A 22,559-nucleotide genomic window follows, 5' to 3' on the forward strand; every position below is an offset into this window, starting at 1 on the left:
GGAAACTGTTGACAGAGCAGGAAAGGATCAACTGACTGCATGACTTAGATGCGTGTAAAATGGAGGTTCTTGACTAAAGAGCTATGGTATGAGTTGGAATCTATCCTCAGGCCACAGTGACCTTGGGCTTCTGACCTTCATTAACTGCATATTGCAGCACATGGTAAATTTTCTTCCCACATCCCTTTCAAACCTTGATCTGGGCTAGATCCCGAACTGCGCATTCACTGTCAGGAGTGTCGTAAGCTTACCTTTTGCCACTTTTTGCCTCCTGGAAATGGCCCTCAGTGATTTGCTGATTACTTTGGATGTTTGGGAGTAGAAGGGAATTTCTGATGAAAATATTGTGTAAGGGGCTGAGGGTCAATAAAGACAAGTGTAAAATTGATGAATTTAATTTTCACAGCCTGAGTTTGAGCACTGAGACCTGCAAACCCAAATTGATCCAGGAAGTGTAGCAGAGGGTTTCTTCCCATTTAGCTGCTCTCTCCCCTCATCTTGCCAAGGCAAAACCATACAGTTTCGTCTATCACAATGACAACATGTACTCTCAAATCCAGGAACATACACCAAAAACGGCCTTCCCTAAAGCTTTCGATATAGTTAGGAAATTACCAGAGCTCATGTCAACTATCCTCATTCACAACCCTCTTCAAATTGAAGTGTATACAGGTTATGTCCAGGGCAGCCAGCATTCTTATATTCACATGGAAAAAATAGGGACTAATTGGGGCATTTTTACACAAAACAATAGCAGGGAAACAAATTTGTATACAATTGAACCTTCATGTTTACATGCACTTTAAGACAAACTCTCCATATTGACAGAGGAATATCTCAAGGTTTGAAGAAGTTGTCTAATGTCTTCTTTCTTCACCTCTTCAATTGCCTAAATGGAATGTGCAGGTAGATAAGGCACATTGCCTAAAGGATATGTGCTAAGAAGAATGGTAGAAATAATGTTTGAGTTAGGTGCAGATTTTCTTTTCATATTCTGTTTGCCTGTAGCCTTCATGCATTTAGAAAAGTAGTACCATGGCGCACAGAAGGGATGAAAATGAAAACTGTGAGGGGACGATCCTTTGTTGCTTTATATTATTTTAAAATTTACCCTATTCAGGAGACAATAGAGATCCATTACCTAATATTTAGCTGGAAAAACTCATAGTAGCGGCCTAAAATTGTCAGGTATATGGGACCTATCTCTTGTTTCCGGGAAAGATTCCAACAACAAGTACGCATTCCAAATGGAAAAATCAAGTGGTAGATGACCTGTCTCCATGACATGGGGTCTACCCCATTCAAACCGATTTCTTTTCCTTCAAAACAGAGGTCAGGAAAATTATTTCCATGAATCCCAGCATGCTAAGCACATTCATCTGAAAAGCAGTGGGCCTGAAGGTGATGTGTCTTAGAATGTGGTCTGTAAACGAATTACATAAGTGATTATAAGCACTGATGCAAGTGGGTATACATGGCTCCTGGGTGGATATTAGAAGACCCGAGAAAGTCTCCAATGGGAACTGACCAAAAGCCATTGCTGTCCAATACACTAACAGATCTTTACATTCCATGCAGGAAAGAAACGTTTCAGACATTCTTTTTCTCCTTATTTGCTGAAGCACTGAATTTTCCCACCTGTATACAGGGCACCTGCCAAAGGAGTTCTCATTATGTTCCAAGTGGAACATGGCCTTTCACCTACCAGAAGCTCCCGGGGAACCATGCAAACACCACTTTGTGCACACAGTCATGGTCACTTGGGATTGATCACACCCCTCATGATCAGCCTAAATCTACACTTAATTTTGTTCCAATAGGTGAAGGGTATCCAAAAGTAAATGAGAATGTTCATGTGGATGTCACCAATGCAGAGGAGGCAGTGGACTGCACATCTTCAACCAGGTTCCATGATTCAATCGAGGAGGAAAAGGAGTCCCTTGATGAGCCAAGCCAGGATGATGCAATGCCAGGACCTTCACCCGAAGGCAAGCATGAGAGCATTCCTTCCATTGACCTGTCTCTGATCACGTCTATATTTCTATCAAGAAAATCATGACACATCTATTCTCCGTGCAGCAAGGATGGGTGCTCAAGGCTGCATCCCTACCCTCACCCAGAATCAGACTAAGAATCATGTCTAAAATCTGAAGAAGGCCCAGACCCTTTCTAAAAGAAGTTTTATGTTCCTTTTCATTCCTCTCGGGAAACACGTGCTGTGTCCTCTATGTGCCCAGAGTACTTTCCATACATAGTTTTCTGTGCACCTGTCTGGGTGTCTCCCTGGCTTAAGGTTTCTAGAGTTGAGGTCTCACCTGTCCTCCCAAATGTGGGCATTCCCGGGGAAATTGTTGACAGAGCAGGAAAGGATCAACTGACTGCATGACTTAAATGCGTGTAAAATGGAGGTTCTTGACTAAAGAGCTATGGTATGAGTTGGAATCTATCTTCAGGCCACAATGACCTTGGGCTTCTGACCTTCATTAACTGCATATTGCAGCACATGGTAAATTTTCTTCCCACATCCCTTTCAAACCTTGATCTGGGCTAGATCCCGAACTGCGCATTCACTGTCAGGAATGTCGGAGGCTTACCTTTTGCCACTTTTTGCCTCCTGGAAATGGCCCTCAGTGATTTGCTGATTACTTTGGATGTTTGTTAGTAGAAGGGAACGTCTGATGAAAATATTGTGTTAGGGGCTGAGGGTCAATAAAGACCAGTGTAAAATTGATGAATTTAATTTTCACAGCCTGAGTTTGAGCATTGAGACCTGCAAACCCAAATTGATCCAGGCAGTTTAGCAGAGGGTTTCTTCCCATTTAGCTGCTCTCTCCCCTCATCTTGCCAAGGCAAAACCATACAGTTTCATCTATCACAATGACAACATGTACTCTCAAATCCAGGAACATGCACCAAAAACGGCCTTCCCTAAAGCTTTCAATATAGTTAGGAAATTACCAGAGCTCATGTCAACTATCCTCATTCACAACCCTCTTCAAATTCAAGTGTATACAGGTTATGTCCAGGGGAGCCAGCATTCTTATATTCACATGGAAAAAATAGGGACTAATTGGGGCATTTTTACACAAAACAATAGCAGGGAAACAAGTTTCTATACAATTGAACCTTCATGTTTACCTGAACTTTAAGACAAACTCTCCATATTGACAGAGGAATATCTCAAGGTTTGAAGAAGTTGTCTAATGTCTTCTTTCTTCACCTCTTCAATTGCCTAAATGGAATGTGCAGGTAGATAAGGCACATTGCCTAAAGGATATGTGCTAAGAAGAATGGTAGAAATAATGTTTGAGTTAGGTGCAGATTTTCTTTTCATATTCTGTTTGCCTGTAGCCTTCATGCATTTAGAAAAGTAGTACCATGGCGCACAGAAGGGATGAAAATGAAAAATGTGAGGGGACGATCCTTTGTTGCTTTATATTATTTTAAAATTTACCCTATTCAGGAGACAATAGAGATCCATTACCTAATATTTAGCTGGAAAACCTCATAGTAGCGGCCTAAAATTGTCAGGTATATGGGACCTATCTCTTGTTTCCGGGAAGATTCCAACAACAAGTACGCATTCCAAATGGAAAAATCAAGTGGTAGATGACATGTCTTCATGACATATGATCTGCCCCATTCAAAACCGATTTCTTTTCCTTCAAAAGAGAGGTCAGGAAAATTATTTCCATGAATCCCAGCATGCTAAGCACATTCATCTGAAAAGCAGTGGGCCTGAAGGTGATGTGTCTTAGAATGTGGTCTGTAAACGAATTACATAACTGATTATAAGCACTGATGCAAGTGGGAATACATGGCTCCTGGGTGGATATTAGAAGACCCGAGAAAGTCTCCAATGGGAACTGACCAAAAGCCATTGCTGTCCAACACACTAACAGATCTTTGCATTCCATGCCCTAAAGAAACGTTTCAAACATTCTTTTTCTCCTTATTTGCTGAAGCTCTAAATTTTCCCACCTGTATACACGGCTCCTGCAAAGGGAGTTCTCATTATGTTCCAAGTGGAGCATGGCCTTTCACCTACCAGAAGCTCCCGGGGAACCATGCAAACACCACTTTGTGCACACAGTCATGGTCACTTGGGTTTGATCACACCCCTCATGATCAGCCTAAATCTACACTTAATTTTGTTCCAATAGGTGAAGGGTATCCAAAAGTAAATGAGAATGTTCATGTGGATGTCACCAATGCAGAGGAGGCAGTGGACTGCACATCTTCAACCAGGTTCCATGATTCAATCGAGGAGGAAAAGGAGTCCCTTGATGAGCCAAGCCAGGATGATGCAATGCCAGGACCTTCACCCGAAGGCAAGCATGAGAGCATTCCTTCCATTGACCTATCTCTGATCACGTCTATATTTCTATCAAGAAAATCATGACACATCTATTCTCCGTGCAGCAAGGATGTGTGCTCAAGGCTGCATCCCTACCCTCACCCAGAATCAGACTAAGAATCATGTCTAAAATCTGAAGAAGGCCCAGACCCTTTCTAAAAGAAGTTTTATGTTCCTTTTCATTCCTCTCGGGAAACACGTGCTCTGTCCTCTATGTGCCCAGAGTACTTTCCATACATAGTTTTCTGTGCACCTGTCTGGGTGTCTCCCTGGCTTAAGGTTTCTAGAGTTGAGGTCTCACCTGTCCTCCAAAATGTAGGCATTCCCGGGGAAACTGTTGACAGAGCAGGAAAGGATCAACTGACTGCATGACTTAGATGCGTGTAAAATGGAGGTTCTTGACTAAAGAGCTATGGTATGAGTTGGAATCTATCTTCAGGCCACAGTGACCTTGGGCTTCTGACCTTCATTAACTGCATATTGCAGCACATGGTAAATTTTCTTCCCACATCCCTTTCAAACCTTGATCTGGGCTAGATCCCGAACTGCGCATTCACTGTCAGGAGTGTCGTAAGCTTACCTTTTGCCACTTTTTGCCTCCTGGAAATGGCCCTCAGTGATTTGCTGATTACTTTGGATGTTTGGGAGTAGAAGGGAACGTCTGATGAAAATATTGTGTTAAGGGCTGAGGGTCAATAAAGACAAGTGTAAAATTGATGAATTTAATTTTCACAGCCTGAGTTTGAGCATTGAGACCTGCAAACCCAAATTGATCCAGGCAGTTTAGCAGAGGGTTTCTTCCCATTTAGCTGCTCTCTCCCCTCATCTTGCCAAGGCAAAACCATACAGTTTCATCTATCACAATGACAACATGTACTCTCAAATCCAGGAACATACACCAAAAACGGCCTTCCCTAAAGCTTTCGATATAGTTAGGAAATTACCAGAGCTCATGTCAACTATCCTCATTCACAACCCTCTTCAAATTGAAGTGTATACAGGTTATGTCCAGGGCAGCCAGAATTCTTATGTTCACATGGAAAAAATAGGGACTAATTGGGGCATCTTTACACAAAACAATAGCAGGGAAACAAATTTGTATACAATTGAACCTTCATGTTTACATGCACTTTAAGACAAACTCTCCATATTGACAGAGGAATATCTCAAGGTTTGCAGAAGCTGTGTAATGTCTTCTTTCTTCACCTCTTCAATTGCCTAAATGGAATGTGCAGATATATAAGGCACATTGTCTAAAGGATATGTGCTAAGAAGAATGGTAGAAATAATGTTTGAGTTAGGTGCAGATTTTCTTTTCATATTCTGTTTGCCTGTAGCCTTCATGCATTTAGAAAAGTAGTACCATGGCACACAGAAGGGATGAAAATGAAAAAATGTGAGGGGACGATCCTTTGTTGCTTTATATTATTTTAAAATTTACCCTATTCAGGAGACAATAGAGATCCATTACCTAATATTTAGCTGGAAAACCTCATAGTAGCGGCCTAAAATTGTCAGGTATATGGGACCTATCTCTTCTTTCCAGGAAAGATTCCAACAACAAGTACGCATTCCAAATGGAAAAATCAAGTGGTAGATGACATGTCTCCATGACATGGGATCTGCCCCATTCAAAACCGATTTCTTTTCCTTCAAAAGAGAGGTCAGGAAAATTATTTCCATGAATCCCAGCATGCTAAGCACATTCATCTGAAAAGCAGTGGGCCTGAAGGTGATGTGTCTTAGAATGTGGTCTGTAAACGAATTACATAACTGATTATAAGCACTGATGCAAGTGGGAATACATGGCTCCTGGGTGGATATTAGAAGACCCGAGAAAGTCTCCAATGGGAACTGACCAAAAGCCATTGCTGTCCAATACACTAACAGATCTTTACATTCCATGCAGGAAAGAAACGTTTCAGACATTCTTTTTCTCCTTATTTGCTGAAGCCCTGAATTTTCCCACCTGTATACACGGCTCCTGCCAAGGGAGTTCTCGTTATGTTCCAAGTGGAACATGGCCTTTCACGTACCAGAAGCTCCCGGGGAACCATGCAAACACCACTTTGTGCACACAGTCATGGTCACTTGGGATTGATCACACCCCTCATGATCAGCATAAATCTACACTTAATTTTGTTCCAATACGTGAAGGGTATCCAAAAGTAAATGAGAATGTTCATGTGGATGTCACCAATGCAGAGGAGGCAGTGGACTCCACATCTTCAACCAGATTCCATGATTCAATCGAGGAGGAAAAGGAGTCCCTTGATGAGCCAAGCCAGGATGATGCAATGCCAGGACCTTCACCCGAAGGCAAGCATGAGAGCATTCCTTCCATTGACCTGTCTCTGATCACGTCTATATTTCTATCAAGAAAATCATGACACATCTATTCTCCGTGCAGCAAGGATGCGTGCTCAAGGCTGCATCCCTACCCTCACCCAGAATCAGACTAAGAATCATGTCTAAAATCTGAAGAAGGCCCAGACCCTTTCTAAAAGAAGTTTTATGTTCCTTTTCATTCCTCTCGGGACACACGTGCTGTGTCCTCTATGTGCCCAGAGTACTTTCCATACATAGTTTTCTGTGTACCTGTCTGGGTGTCTCCCTGGCTTAAGGTTTCTAGAGTTGAGGTCTCACCTGTCCTCCCAAATGTGGGCATTCCCGGGGAAACTGTTGACAGAGCAGGAAATGATCAACTGACTGCATGACTTAGATGCGTGTAAAATGGAGGTTCTTGACTAAAGAGCTATGGTATGAGTTGGAATCTATCTTCAGGCCACAATGACCTTGGGCTTCTGACCTTCATTAACTGCATATTGCAGCACATGGTAAATTTTCTTCCCACATCCCTTTCAAACCTTGATCTGGGCTAGATCCCGAACTGCGCATTCACTGTCAGGAATGTCGGAGGCTTACCTTTTGCCACTTTTTGCCTCCTGGAAATGGCCCTCAGTGATTTGCTGATTATTTTGGATGTTTGTTAGTAGAAGGGAACGTCTGATGAAAATATTGTGTTAGGGGCTGAGGGTCAATAAAGACCAGTGTAAAATTGATGAATTTAATTTTCATAGCCTGAGTTTGAGCATTGAGACCTGCAAACCCAAATTGATCCAGGCAGTTTAGCAGAGGGTTTCTTCCCATTTAGCTGCTCTCTCCCCTCATCTTGCCAAGGCAAAACCATACAGTTTCATCTATCACAATGACAACATGTACTCTCAAATCCAGGAACATACACCAAAAACGGCCTTCCCTAAAGCTTTCGATATAGTTAGGAAATTACCAGAGCTCATGTCAACTATCCTCATTCACAACCCTCTTCAAATTCAAGTGTATACAGGTTATGTCCAGGGGAGCCAGCATTCTTATATTCACATGGAAAAAATAGGGACTAATTGGGGCATTTTTACACAAAACAATAGCAGGGAAACAAGTTTCTATACAATTGAACCTTCATGTTTACCTGAACTTTAAGACAAACTCTCCATATTGACAGAGGAATATCTCAAGGTTTGAAGAAGTTGTCTAATGTCTTCTTTCTTCACCTCTTCAATTGCCTAAATGGAATGTGCAGGTAGATAAGGCACATTGCCTAAAGGATATGTGCTAAGAAGAATGGTAGAAATAATGTTTGAGTTAGGTGCAGATTTTCTTTTCATATTCTGTTTGCCTGTAGCCTTCATGCATTTAGAAAAGTAGTACCATGGCGCACAGAAGGGATGAAAACGAAAAATGTGAGGGGACGATCCTTTGTTGCTTTATATTATTTTAAAATTTACCCTATTCAGGAGACAATAGAGATCCATTACCTAATATTTAGCTGGAAAACCTCATAGTAGCGGCCTAAAATTGTCAGGTATTTGGGACCTATCTCTTGTTTCCGGGAAGATTCCAACAACAAGTACGCATTCCAAATGGAAAAATCAAGTGGTAGATGATTTGTCTTCATGACATATGATCTGCCCCATTCAAAACCGATTTCTTTTCCTTCAAAAGAGAGGTCAGGAAAATTATTTCCATGAATCCCAGCATGCTAAGCACATTCATCTGAAAAGCAGTGGGCCTGAAGGTGATGTGTCTTAGAATGTGGTCTGTAAACGAATTACATAACTGATTATAAGCACTGATGCAAGTGGGAATACATGGCTCCTGGGTGGATATTAGAAGACCCGAGGAAGTCTCCAATGGGAACTGACCAAAAGCCATTGCTGTCCAACACACTAACAGATCTTTGCATTCCATGCCCTAAAGAAACGTTTCAAACATTCTTTTTCTCCTTATTTGCTGAAGCCCTGAATTTTCCCACCTGTATACACGGCTCCTGCTAAGGGAGTTCTCATTATGTTCCAAGTGGAACATGGCCTTTCACCTACCAGAAGCTCCCGGGGAACCATGCAAACACCACTTTGTGCACACAGTCATGGTCACTTGGGTTTGATCACACCCCTCATGACCAGCCTAAATCTACACTTAATTTTGTTCCAATAGGTGAAGGGTATCCAAAAGTAAATGAGAATGTTCATGTGGATGTCACCAATGCAGAGGAGGCAGTGGACTGCACATCTTCAACCAGATTCCATGATTCAATAGAGGAGGAAAAGGAGTCCCTTGATGAGCCAAGCCAGGATGATGCAATGCCAGGACCTTCACCCGAAGGCAAGCATGAGAGCATTCCTTCCATTGACCTGTCTCTGATCACGTCTATATTTCTATCAAGAAAATCATGACACATCTATTCTCCATGCAGCAAGGATGCGTGCTCAAGGCTGCATCCCTACCCTCACCCAGAATCAGACTAAGAATCATGTCTAAAATCTGAAGAAGGCCCAGACCCTTTCTAAAAGAAGTTTTATGTTCCTTTTCATTCCTCTCGGGAAACACGTGCTCTGTCCTCTATGTGCCCAGAGTACTTTCCATACATAGTTTTCTGTGCACCTGTCTGGGTGTCTCCCTGGCTTAAGGTTTCTAGAGTTGAGGTCTCACCTGTCCTCCCAAATGTGGGCATTCCCGGGGAAACTGTTGACAGAGCAGGAAAGGATCAACTGACTGCATGACTTAGATGCGTGTAAAATGGAGGTTCTTGACTAAAGAGCTATGGTATGAGTTGGAATCTATCTTCAGGCCACAATGACCTTGGGCTTCTGACCTTCATTAACTGCATATTGCAGCACATGGTAAATTTTCTTCCCACATCCCTTTCAAACCTTGATCTGGGCTAGATCCCGAACTGCGCATTCACTGTCAGGAGTGTCGTAAGCTTACCTTTTGCCACTTTTTGCCTCCTGGAAATGGCCCTCAGTGATTTACTGATTACTTTGGATGTTTGGGAGTAGAAGGGAACTTCTGATGAAAATATTGTGTTAGGGGCTGAGGGTCAATAAAGACAAGTGTAAAATTGATGAATTTAATTTTTACAGCCTGAGTTTGAGCATTGAGACCTGCAAACCCAAATTGATCCATGCAGTTTAGCAGAGGGTTTCTTCCCATTTAGCTGCTCTCTGCCCTCATCTTGCCAAGGCAAAACCATACAGTTTCATCTATCACAATGACAACATGTACTTTCAAATCCAGGAACATACACCAAAAACGGCCTTCCCTAAAGCTTTCGATATAGTTAGGAAATTACCAGAGCTCATGTCAACTATCCTCATTCACAACCCTCTTCAAATTGAAGTGTATACAGGTTATGTCCAGGGCAGCCAGCATTCTTGTATTCACATGGAAAAAATAGGGACTAATTGGGGAATTTTTACAAAAAACAATAGCAGGGAAACAAATTTGTATACAATTGAACCTTCATGTTTACATGCACTTTAAGACAAACTCTCCATATTGACAGAGGAATATCTCAAGGTTTGCAGAAGCTGTGTAATGTCTTCTTTCTTCACCTCTTCAATTGCCTAAATGGAATGTGCAGATATATAAGGCACATTGCCTAAAGGATATGTGCTAAGAAGAATGGTAGAAATAATGTTTGAGTTAGGTGCAGATTTTCTTTTCATATTCTGTTTGCCTGTAGCCTTCATGCATTTAGAAAAGTAGTACCATGGCACACAGAAGGGATGAAAATGAAAAAATGTGAGGGGACGATCCTTTGTTGCTTTATATTATTTTTAAATTTACCCTATTCAGGAGACAATAGAGATCCATTACCTAATATTTAGCTGGAAAACCTCATAGTAGCGGCCTAAAATTGTCAGGTATATGGGACCTATCTCTTCTTTCCTGGAAAGATTCCAACAACAAGTACGCATTCCAAATGGAAAAATCAAGTGGTAGATGACCTGTCTCCATGACATGGGGTCTACCCCATTCAAACCGATTTCTTTTCCTTCAAAACAGAGGTCAGGAAAATTATTTCCATGAATTCCAGCATGCTAAGCACATTCATCTGAAAAGCAGTGGGCCTGAAGGTGATGTGTCTTAGAATGTGTTCTATAAACGAATTACATAAGTGATTATAAGCACTGATGCAAGTGGGTATACATGGCTCCTGGGTGGATATTAGAAGACCCGAGAAAGTCTCCAATGGGAACTGACCAAAAGCCATTGCTGTCCAATACACTAACAGATCTTTACATTCCATGCAGGAAAGAAACGTTTCAGACATTCTTTTTCTCCTTATTTCCTGAAGCCCTGAATTTTCCCACCTGTATACAGGGCTCCTGCCAAGGGAGTTCTCGTTATGTTCCAAGTGGAACATGGCCTTTCACGTACCAGAAGCTCCCGGGGAACCATGCAAACACCACTTTGTGCACACAGTCATGGTCACTCGGGATTGATCACACCACTCATGATCAGCCTAAATCTACACTTAATTTTGTTCCAATAGGTGAAGGGTATCCAAAAGTAAATGAGAATGTTCATGTGGAAGTCACCAATGCAGAGGAGACAGTGGACTGCACATCTTCAACCAGGTTCCATGATTCAATCGAGGAGGAAAAGGAGTCCCTTGATGAGCCAAGCCAGGATGATGCAATGCCAGGACCTTCACCCGAAGGCAAGCATGAGAGCATTCCTTCCATTGACCTGTCTCTGATCACGTCTATATTTCTATCAAGAATATCATGACACATCTATTCTCCGTGCAGCAAGGATGTGTGCTCAAGGCTGCATCCCTACCCTCACCCAGAATCAGACTAAGAATCATGTCTAAAATCTGAAGAAGGCCCAGACCCTTTCTAAAAGAAGTTTTATGTTCCTTTTCATTCCTCTCGGGAAACACGTGCTCTGTCCTCTATGTGCCCAGAGTACTTTCCATACATAGTTTTCTGTGCACCTGTCTGGGTGTCTCCCTGGCTTAAGATTTCTAGAGTTGAGGTCTCACCTGTCCTCCCAAATGTGGGCATTCCCGGGGAAACTGTTGACAGAGCAGGAAAGGATCAACTGACTGCATGACTTAGATGCGTGTAAAATGGAGGTTCTTGACTAAAGAGCTATGGTATGAGTTGGAATCTATCCTCAGGCCACAGTGACCTTGGGCTTCTGACCTTCATTAACTGCATATTGCAGCACATGGTAAATTTTCTTCCCACATCCCTTTCAAACCTTGATCTGGGCTAGATCCCGAAGTGCGCATTCACTGTCAGGAATGTCGTAACCTTACCTTTTGCCACTTTTTGCCTCCTGGAAATGGCCCTCAGTGATTTGCTGATTACTTTGGATGTTTGTTAGTAGAAGGGAACTTCTGATGAAAATATTGTGTTAGGGGCTGAGGGTCAATAAAGACAAGTGTAAAATTGATGAATTTAATTTTCACAGCCTGAGTTTGAGCATTGAGACCTGCAAACCCAAATTGATCCAGGCAGTTTAGCAGAGGGTTTCTTCCCATTTAGCTGCTCTCTCCCCTCATCTTGCCAAGGCAAAACCATACAGTTTCATCTATCACAATGACAACATGTACTCTCAAATCCAGGAACATACACCAAAAACGGCCTTCCCTAAAGCTTTCGATATAGTTAGGAAATTACCAGAGCTCATGTCAACTATCCTCATTCACAACCCTCTTCAAATTGAAGTGTATACAGGTTATGTCCAGGGCAGCCAGAATTCTTATGTTCACATGGAAAAAATAGGGACTAATTGGGGCATCTTTACACAAAACAATAGCAGGGAAACAAATTTGTATACAATTGAACCTTCATGTTTACATGCACTTTAAGACAAACTCTCCATATTGACAGAGGAATATCTCAAGGTTTGCAGAAGCTGTGTAATGTCTTCTTTCTTCACCTCTTCAATTGCCTAAATGGAATGTGCAGATATATAAGGCACATTGTCTAAAGAATATGTGCTAAGAAGAATGGTAGAAATAATGTTTGAGTTAGGTGCAGATTTTCTTTTCATATTCTGTTTGCCTGTAGCCTTCATGCATTTAGAAAAGTAGTACCATGGCACACAGAAGGGATGAAAATGAAAAAATGTGAGGGGACGATCCTTTGTTGCTTTATATTATTTTAAAATTTACCCTATTCAGGAGACAATAGAGATCCATTACCTAATATTTAGCTGGAAAACCTCATAGTAGCGGCCTAAAATTGTCAGGTATATGGGACCTATCTCTTCTTTCCAGGAAAGATTCCAACAACAAGTACGCATTCCAAATGGAAAAATCAAGTGGTAGATGACATGTCTCCATGACATGGGATCTGCCCCATTCAAAACCGATTTCTTTTCCTTCAAAAGAGAGGTCAGGAAAATTATTTCCATGAATCCCAGCATGCTAAGCACATTCATCTGAAAAGCAGTGGGCCTGAAGGTGATGTGTCTTAGAATGTGGTCTGTAAACGAATTACATAACTGATTATAAGCACTGATGCAAGTGGGAATACATGGCTCCTGGGTGGATACTAGAAGACCCAAGAAAGTCTCCAATGGGAACTGACCAAAAGCCATTGCTGTCCAACACACTAACAGATCTTTACATTCCATGCAGGAAAGAAACGTTTCAGACATTCTTTTTCTCCTTATTTCCTGAAGCCCTGAATTTTCCCACCTGTATACATGGCTCCTGCAAAGGGAGTTCTCATTATGTTCCAAGTGGAGCATGGCCTTTCACCTACCAGAAGCTCCCGGGGAACCATGCAAACACCACTTTGTGCACACAGTCATGGTCACTTGGGATTGATCACACCCGTCATGACCAGCCTAAATCTACACTTAATTTTGTTCCAATAGGTGAAGGGTATCCAAAAGTAAATGAGAATGTTCATGTGGATGTCACCAATGCAGAGGAGGCAGTGGACTGCACATCTTCAACCAGGTTCCATGATTCAATCGAGGAGGAAAAGGAGTCCCTTGATGAGCCAAGCCAGGATGATGCAATGCCAGGACCTTCACCCGAAGGCAAGCATGAGAGCATTCCTTCCATTGACCTGTCTCTGATCACGTCTATATTTCTATCAAGAAAATCATGACACATCTATTCTCCGTGCAGCAAGGATGTGTGCTCAAGGCTGCATCCCTACCCTCACCCAGAATCAGACTAAGAATCATGTCTAAAATCTGAAGAAGGCCCAGACCCTTTCTAAAAGAAGTTTTATGTTCCTTTTCATTCCTCTCGGGAAACACGTGCTCTGTCCTCTATGTGCCCAGAGTACTTTCCATACATAGTTTTCTGTGCACCTGTCTGGGTGTCTCCCTGGCTTAAGGTTTCTAGAGTTGAGGTCTCACCTGTCCTCCCAAATGTGGGCATTCCCGGGGAAACTGTTGACAGAGCAGGAAAGGATCAACTGACTGCATGACTTAGATGCGTGTAAAATGGAGGTTCTTGACTAAAGAGCTATGGTATGAGTTGGAATCTATCTTCAGGCCACAATGACCTTGGGCTTCTGACCTTCATTAACTGCATATTGCAGCACATGGTAAATTTTCTTCCCACATCCCTTTCAAACCTTGATCTGGGCTAGATCCCGAACTGCGCATTCACTGTCAGGAATGTCGTAAGCTTACCTTTTTCCACTTTTTGCCTCCTGGAAATGGCCCTCATTGATTTGCTGATTACTTTGGATGTTTGTTAGTAGAAGGGAACTTCTGATGAAAATATTGTGTTAGGGGCTGAGGGTCAATAAAGACCAGTGTAAAATTGATGAATTTAATTTTCACAGCCTGAGTTTGAGCATTGAGACCTGCAAACCCAAATTGATCCAGGCAGTGTAGCAGAGGGTTTCTTGCCATTTAGCTGCTCTCTCCCCTCATCTTGCCAAGGCAAAACCATACAGTTTCATCTATCACAATGACAACATGTACTCTCAAATCCAGGAACATACACCAAAAACGGCCTTCCCTAAAGCTTTCAATATAGTTAGGAAATTACCAGAGCTCATGTCAACTATCCTCATTCACAACCCTCTTCAAATTCAAGTGTATACAGGTTATGTCCAGGGGAGCCAGCAGTCTTATATTCACATGGAAAAAATAGGGACTAATTGGGGCATTTTTACACAAAACAATAGCAGGGAAACAAATTTGTATACAATTGAACCTTCATGTTTACATGCACTTTAAGACAAACTCTCCATATTGACAGAGGAATATCTCAAGGTTTGAAGAAGTTGTCTAATGTCTTCTTTCTTCACCTCTTCAATTGCGTAAATGGAATGTGCAGGTAGATAAGGCACATTGCCTAAAGGATATGTGCTAAGAAGAATGGTGGAAATAATGTTTGAGTTAGGTGCAGATTTTCTTTTCATATTCTGTTTGCCTGTAGAATTCATGCATTTAGAAAAGTAGTACCATGGCGCACAGAAGGGAGGAAAATGAAAAATGTGAGGGGACGATCCTTTGTTGCTTTATATTATTTTAAAATTAACCCTATTCAGGAGACAATAGAGATCCATTACCTAATATTTAGCTGGAAAACCTCATAGTAGCGGCCTAAAATTGTCAGGTATATGGGACCTATCTCTTGTTTCCGGGAAAGATTCCAACAACAAGTACGCATTCCAAATGGAAAAATCAAGTGGTAGATGACCTGTCTCCATGACATGGGGTCTACCCCATTCAAACCGATTTCTTTTCCTTCAAAAGAGAGGTCAGGAAAATTATTTCCATGAGTCCCAGCATGCTAAGCACATTCATCTGAAAAGCAGTGGGCCTGAAGGTGATGTGTCTTAGAATGTGGTCGGTAAACGAATTACATAAGTGATTATAAGCACTGATGCAAGTGGGTATACATGGCTCCTGGGTGGATATTAGAAGACCCGAGAAAGTCTCCAATGGGAACTGACCAAAAGCCATTGCTGTCCAATACACTAACAGATCTTTACATTCCATGCAGGAAAGAAACGTTTCAGACATTCTTTTTCTCCTTATTTGCTGAAGCCCTGAATTTTCCCACCTGTATACACGGCTCCTGCCAAGGGAGTTCTCGTTATGTTCCAAGTGGAACATGGCCTTTCACGTACCAGAAGCTCCCGGGGAACCATGCAAACACCACTTTGTGCACACAGTCATGGTCACTTGGGATTGATCACACCCCTCATGATCAGCATAAATCTACACTTAATTTTGTTCCAATCCGTGAAGGGTATCCAAAAGTAAATGAGAATGTTCATGTGGATGTCACCAATGCAGAGGAGGCAGTGGACTCCACATCTTCAACCAGGTTCCATGATTCAATCGAGGAGGAAAAGGAGTCCCTTGATGAGCCAAGCCAGGATGATGCAATTCCAGGACCTTCACCCGAAGGCAAGCATGAGAGCATTCCTTCCATTGACCTGTCTCTGATCACGTCTATATTTCTATCAAGAAAATCATGACACATCTATTCTCCGTGCAGCAAGGATGTGTGCTCAAGGCTGCATCCCTACCCTCACCCAGAATCAGACTAAGAATCATGTCTAAAATCTGAAGAAGGCCCAGACCCTTTCTAAAAGAAGTTTTATGTTCCTTTTCATTCCTCTCGGGAAACACGTGCTCTGTCCTCTATGTGCCCAGAGTACTTTCCATACATAGTTTTCTGTGCACCTGTCTGGGTGTCTCCCTGGCTTAAGATTTCTAGAGTTGAGGTCTCACCTGTCCTCCCAAATGTGGGCATTCCCGGGGAAACTGTTGACAGAGCAGGAAAGGATCAACTGACTGCATGACTTAGATGCGTGTAAAATGGAGGTTCTTGACTAAAGAGCTATGGTATGAGTTGGAATCTATCCTCAGGCCACAGTGACCTTGGGCTTCTGACCTTCATTAACTGCATATTGCAGCACATGGTAAATTTTCTTCCCACATCCCTTTCAAACCTTGATCTGGGCTAGATCCCGAACTGCGCATTCACTGTCAGGAATGTCGTAAGCTTACCTTTTGCCACTTTTTGCCTCCTGGAAATGGCCCTCAGTGATTTTCTGATTACTTTGGATGTTTGGGAGTAGAAGGGAACGTCTGATGAAAATATTGTGTTAGGGGCTGAGGGTCAATAAAGACAAGTGTAAAATTGATGAATTTAATTTTCACAGCCTGAGTTTGAGCATTGAGACCTGCAAACCCAAATTGATCCAGGCAGTGTAGCAGAGGGTTTCTTGCCATTTAGCTGCTCTCTCCCCTCATCTTGCCAAGGCAAAACCATACAGTTTCATCTATCACAATGACAACATGTACTCTCAAATCCAGGAACATACACCAAAAACGGCCTTCCCTAAAGCTTTCGATATAGTTAGGAAATTACCAGAGCTCATGTCAACTATCCTCATTCACAACCCTCTTCAAATTGAAGTGTATACAGGTTATGTCCAGGGCAGCCAGCATTCTTATATTCACATGGAAAAAATAGGGACTAATTGGGGCATTTTTACACAAAACAATAGCAGGGAAACAAATTTGTATACAATTGAACCTTCATGTTTACATGCACTTTAAGACAAACTCTCCATATTGACAGAGGAATATCTCAAGGTTTGCAGAAGCTGTGTAATGTCTTCTTTCTTCACCTCTTCAATTGCCTAAATGGAATGTGCAGATATATAAGGCACATTGCCTAAAGGATATGTGCTAAGAAGAATGGTAGAAATAATGTTTGAGTTAGGTGCAGATTTTCTTTTCATATTCTGTTTGCCTGTAGCCTTCATGCATTTAGAAAAGTAGTACCATGGCACACAGAAGGGATGAAAATGAAAAAATGTGAGGGGATGATCCTTTGTTGCTTTATATTATTTTAAAATTTACCCTATTCAGGAGACAATAGAGATCCATTACCTAATATTTAGCTGGAAAACCTCATAGTAGCGGCCTAAAATTGTCAGGTATATGGGACCTATCTCTTCTTTCCTGGAAAGATTCCAACAACAAGTACGCATTCCAAATGGAAAAATCAAGTGGTAGATGACCTGTCTCCATGACATGGGGTCTACCCCATTCAAACCGATTTCTTTTCCTTCAAAAGAGAGGTCAGGAAAATTATTTCCATGAATTCCAGCATGCTAAGCACATTCATCTGAAAAGCAGTGGGCCTGAAGGTGATGTGTCTTAGAATGTGGTCTATAAACGAATTACATAAGTGATTATAAGCACTGATGCAAGTGGGTATACATGGCTCCTGGGTGGATATTAGAAGACCCGAGAAAGTCTCCAATGGGAACTGACCAAAAGCCATTGCTGTCCAATACACTAACAGATCTTTACATTCCATGCAGGAAAGAAACGTTTCAGACATTCTTTTTCTCCTTATTTCCTGAAGCCCTGAATTTTCCCACCTGTATACATGGCTCCTGCCAAGGGAGTTCTCGTTATGTTCCAAGTGGAACATGGCCTTTCACGTACCAGAAGCTCCCGGGGAACCATGCAAACACCACTTTGTGCACACAGTCATGGTCACTAGGGATTGATCACACCACTCATGATCAGCCTAAATCTACACTTAATTTTGTTCCAATAGGTGAAGGGTATCCAAAAGTAAATGAGAATGTTCATGTGGATGTCACCAATGCAGAGGAGACAGTGGACTGCACATCTTCAACCATTTTCCATGATTCATCGAGGAGGAAAAGGAGTCCCTTGATGAGCCAAGCCAGGATGATGCAATGCCAGGACCTTCACCCGAAGGCAAGCATGAGAGCATTCCTTCCTTTGACCTGTCTCTGATCACGTCTATATTTCTATCAAGAATATCATGACACATCTATTCTCCGTGCAGCAAGGATGTGTGCTCAAGGCTGCATCCCTACCCTCACCCAGAATCAGACTAAGAATCATGTCTAAAATCTGAAGAAGGCCCAGACCCTTTCTAAAAGAAGTTTTATGTTCCTTTTCATTCCTCTCGGGAAACACGTGCTCTGTCCTCTATGTGCCCAGAGTACTTTCCATACATAGTTTTCTGTGCACCTGTCTGGGTGTCTCCCTGGCTTAAGATTTCTAGAGTTGAGGTCTCACCTGTCCTCCCAAATGTGGGCATTCCCGGGGAAACTGTTGACAGAGCAGGAAAGGATCAACTGACTGCATGACTTAGATGCGTGTAAAATGGAGGTTCTTGACTAAAGAGCTATGGTATGAGTTGGAATCTATCCTCAGGCCACAGTGACCTTGGGCTTCTGACCTTCATTAACTGCATATTGCAGCACATGGTAAATTTTCTTCCCACATCCCTTTCAAACCTTGATCTGGGCTAGATCCCGAAGTGCGCATTCACTGTCAGGAATGTCGTAAGCTTACCTTTTGCCACTTTTTGCCTCCTGGAAATGGCCCTCAGTCATTTGCTGATTACTTTGGATGTTTGTTAGTAGAAGGGAACTTCTGATGAAAATATTGTGTTAGGGGCTGAGGGTCAATAAAGACAAGTGTAAAATTGATGAATTTAATTTTCACAGCCTGAGTTTGAGCATTGAGACCTGCAAACCCAAATTGATCCAGGCAGTTTAGCAGAGGGTTTCTTCCCATTTAGCTGCTCTCTCCCCTCATCTTGCCAAGGCAAAACCATACAGTTTCATCTATCACAATGACAACATGTACTCTCAAATCCAGGAACATACACCAAAAACGGCCTTCCCTAAAGCTTTCGATATAGTTAGGAAATTACCAGAGCTCATGTCAACTATCCTCATTCACAACCCTCTTCAAATTGAAGTGTATACAGGTTATGTCCAGGGCAGCCAGAATTCTTATGTTCACATGGAAAAAATAGGGACTAATTGGGGCATCTTTACACAAAACAATAGCAGGGAAACAAATTTGTATACAATTGAACCTTCATGTTTACATGCACTTTAAGACAAACTCTCCATATTGACAGAGGAATATCTCAAGGTTTGCAGAAGCTGTGTAATGTCTTCTTTCTTCACCTCTTCAATTGCCTAAATGGAATGTGCAGATATATAAGGCACATTGTCTAAAGGATATGTGCTAAGAAGAATGGTAGAAATAATGTTTGAGTTAGGTGCAGATTTTCTTTTCATATTCTGTTTGCCTGTAGCCTTCATGCATTTAGAAAAGTAGTACCATGGCACACAGAAGGGATGAAAATGAAAAAATGTGAGGGGACGATCCTTTGTTGCTTTATATTATTTTAAAATTTACCCTATTCAGGAGACAATAGAGATCCATTACCTAATATTTAGCTGGAAAACCTCATAGTAGCGGCCTAAAATTGTCAGGTATATGGGACCTATCTCTTCTTTCCAGGAAAGATTCCAACAACAAGTACGCATTCCAAATGGAAAAATCAAGTGGTAGATGACATGTCTCCATGACATGGGATCTGCCCCATTCAAAACCGATTTCTTTTCCTTCAAAAGAGAGGTCAGGAAAATTATTTCCATGAATCCCAGCATGCTAAGCACATTCATCTGAAAAGCAGTGGGCCTGAAGGTGATGTGTCTTAGAATGTGGTCTGTAAACGAATTACATAACTGATTATAAGCACTGATGCAAGTGGGAATACATGGCTCCTGGGTGGATATTAGAAGACCCAAGAAAGTCTCCAATGGGAACTGACCAAAAGCCATTGCTGTCCAACACACTAACAGATCTTTACATTCCATGCAGGAAAGAAACGTTTCAGACATTCTTTTTCTCCTTATTTCCTGAAGCCCTGAATTTTCCCACCTGTATACATGGCTCCTGCAAAGGGAGTTCTCATTATGTTCCAAGTGGAACATGGCCTTTCACCTACCAGAAGCTCCCGGGGAACCATGCAAACACCACTTTGTGCACACAGTCATGGTCACTTGGGATTGATCACACCCCTCATGACCAGCCTAAATCTACACTTAATTTTGTTCCAATACGTGAAGGGTATCCAAAAGTAAATGAGAATGTTCATGTGGATGTCACCAATGCAGAGGAGGCAGTGGACTGCACATCTTCAACCAGGTTCCATGATTCAATCGAGGAGGAAAAGGAGTCCCTTGATGAGCCAAGCCAGGATGATGCAATGCCAGGACCTTCACCCGAAGGCAAGCATGAGAGCATTCCTTCCATTGACCTGTCTCTGATCACGTCTATATTTCTATCAAGAAAATCATGACACATCTATTCTCCGTGCAGCAAGGATGTGTGCTCAAGGCTGCATCCCTACCCTCACCCAGAATCAGACTAAGAATCATGTCTAAAATCTGAAGAAGGCCCAGACCCTTTCTAAAAGAAGTTTTATGTTCCTTTTCATTCCTCTCGGGAAACACGTGCTCTGTCCTCTATGTGCCCAGAGTACTTTCCATACATAGTTTTCTGTGCACCTGTCTGGGTGTCTCCCTGGCTTAAGGTTTCTAGAGTTGAGGTCTCACCTGTCCTCCCAAATGTGGGCATTCCCGGGGAAACTGTTGACAGAGCAGGAAAGGATCAACTGACTGCCTGACTTAGATGCGTGTAAAATGGAGGTTCTTGACTAAAGAGCTATGGTATGAGTTGGAATCTATCTTCAGGCCACAATGACCTTGGGCTTCTGACCTTCATTAACTGCATATTGCAGCACATGGTAAATTTTCTTCCCACATCCCTTTCAAACCTTGATCTGGGCTAGATCCCGAACTGCGCATTCACTGTCAGGAATGTCGTAAGCTTACCTTTTGCCACTTTTTGCCTCCTGGAAATGGCCCTCAGTGATTTGCTGATTACTTTGGATGTTTGTTAGTAGAAGGGAACTTCTGATGAAAATATTGTGTTAGGGGCTGAGGGTCAATAAAGACCAGTGTAAAATTGATGAATTTAATTTTCACAGCCTGAGTTTGAGCATTGAGACCTGCAAACCCAAATTGATCCAGGCAGTGTAGCAGAGGGTTTCTTGCCATTTAGCTGCTCTCTCCCCTCATCTTGCCAAGGCAAAACCATACAGTTTCATCTATCACAATGACAACATGTACTCTCAAATCCAGAAACATACACCAAAAACGGCCTTCCCTAAAGCTTTCGATATAGTTAGGAAATTACCAGAGCTCATGTCAACTATCCTCATTCACAACCCTCTTCAAATTCAAGTGTATACAGGTTATGTCCAGGGGAGCCAGCAGTCTTATATTCACATGGAAAAAATAGGGACTAATTGGGGCATTTTTACACAAAACAATAGCAGGGAAACAAATTTGTATACAATTGAACCTTCATGTTTACATGCACTTTAAGACAAACTCTCCATATTGACAGAGGAATATCTCAAGGTTTGAAGAAGTTGTCTAATGTCTTCTTTCTTCACCTCTTCAATTGCGTAAATGGAATGTGCAGGTAGATAAGGCACATTGCCTAAAGGATATGTGCTAAGAAGAATGGTGGAAATAATGTTTGAGTTAGGTGCAGATTTTCTTTTCATATTCTGTTTGCCTGTAGCCTTCATGCATTTAGAAAAGTAGTACCATGGCGCACAGAAGGGATGAAAATGAAAAATGTGAGGGGACGATCCTTTGTTGCTTTATATTATTTTAAAATTAACCCTATTCAGGAGACAATAGAGATCCATTACCTAATATTTAGCTGGAAAACCTCATAGTAGCGGCCTAAGATTGTCAGGTATATGGGACCTATCTCTTGTTTCCGGGAAAGATTCCAACAACAAGTACGCATTCCAAATGGAAAAATCAAGTGGTAGATGACCTGTCTCCATGACATGGGGTCTACCCCATTCAAACCGATTTCTTTTCCTTCAAAACAGAGGTCAGGAAAATTATTTCCATGAATCCCAGCATGCTAAGCACATTCATCTGAAAAGCAGTGGGCCTGAAGGTGATGTGTCTTAGAATGTGGTCTGTAAACGAATTACATAACTGATTATAAGCACTGATGCAAG

This window comes from Castor canadensis, chromosome 9 (genome assembly GCF_047511655.1).
Source record: "Castor canadensis chromosome 9, mCasCan1.hap1v2, whole genome shotgun sequence".
In the NCBI taxonomy this organism is placed as follows: domain Eukaryota; kingdom Metazoa; phylum Chordata; class Mammalia; order Rodentia; family Castoridae; genus Castor; species Castor canadensis.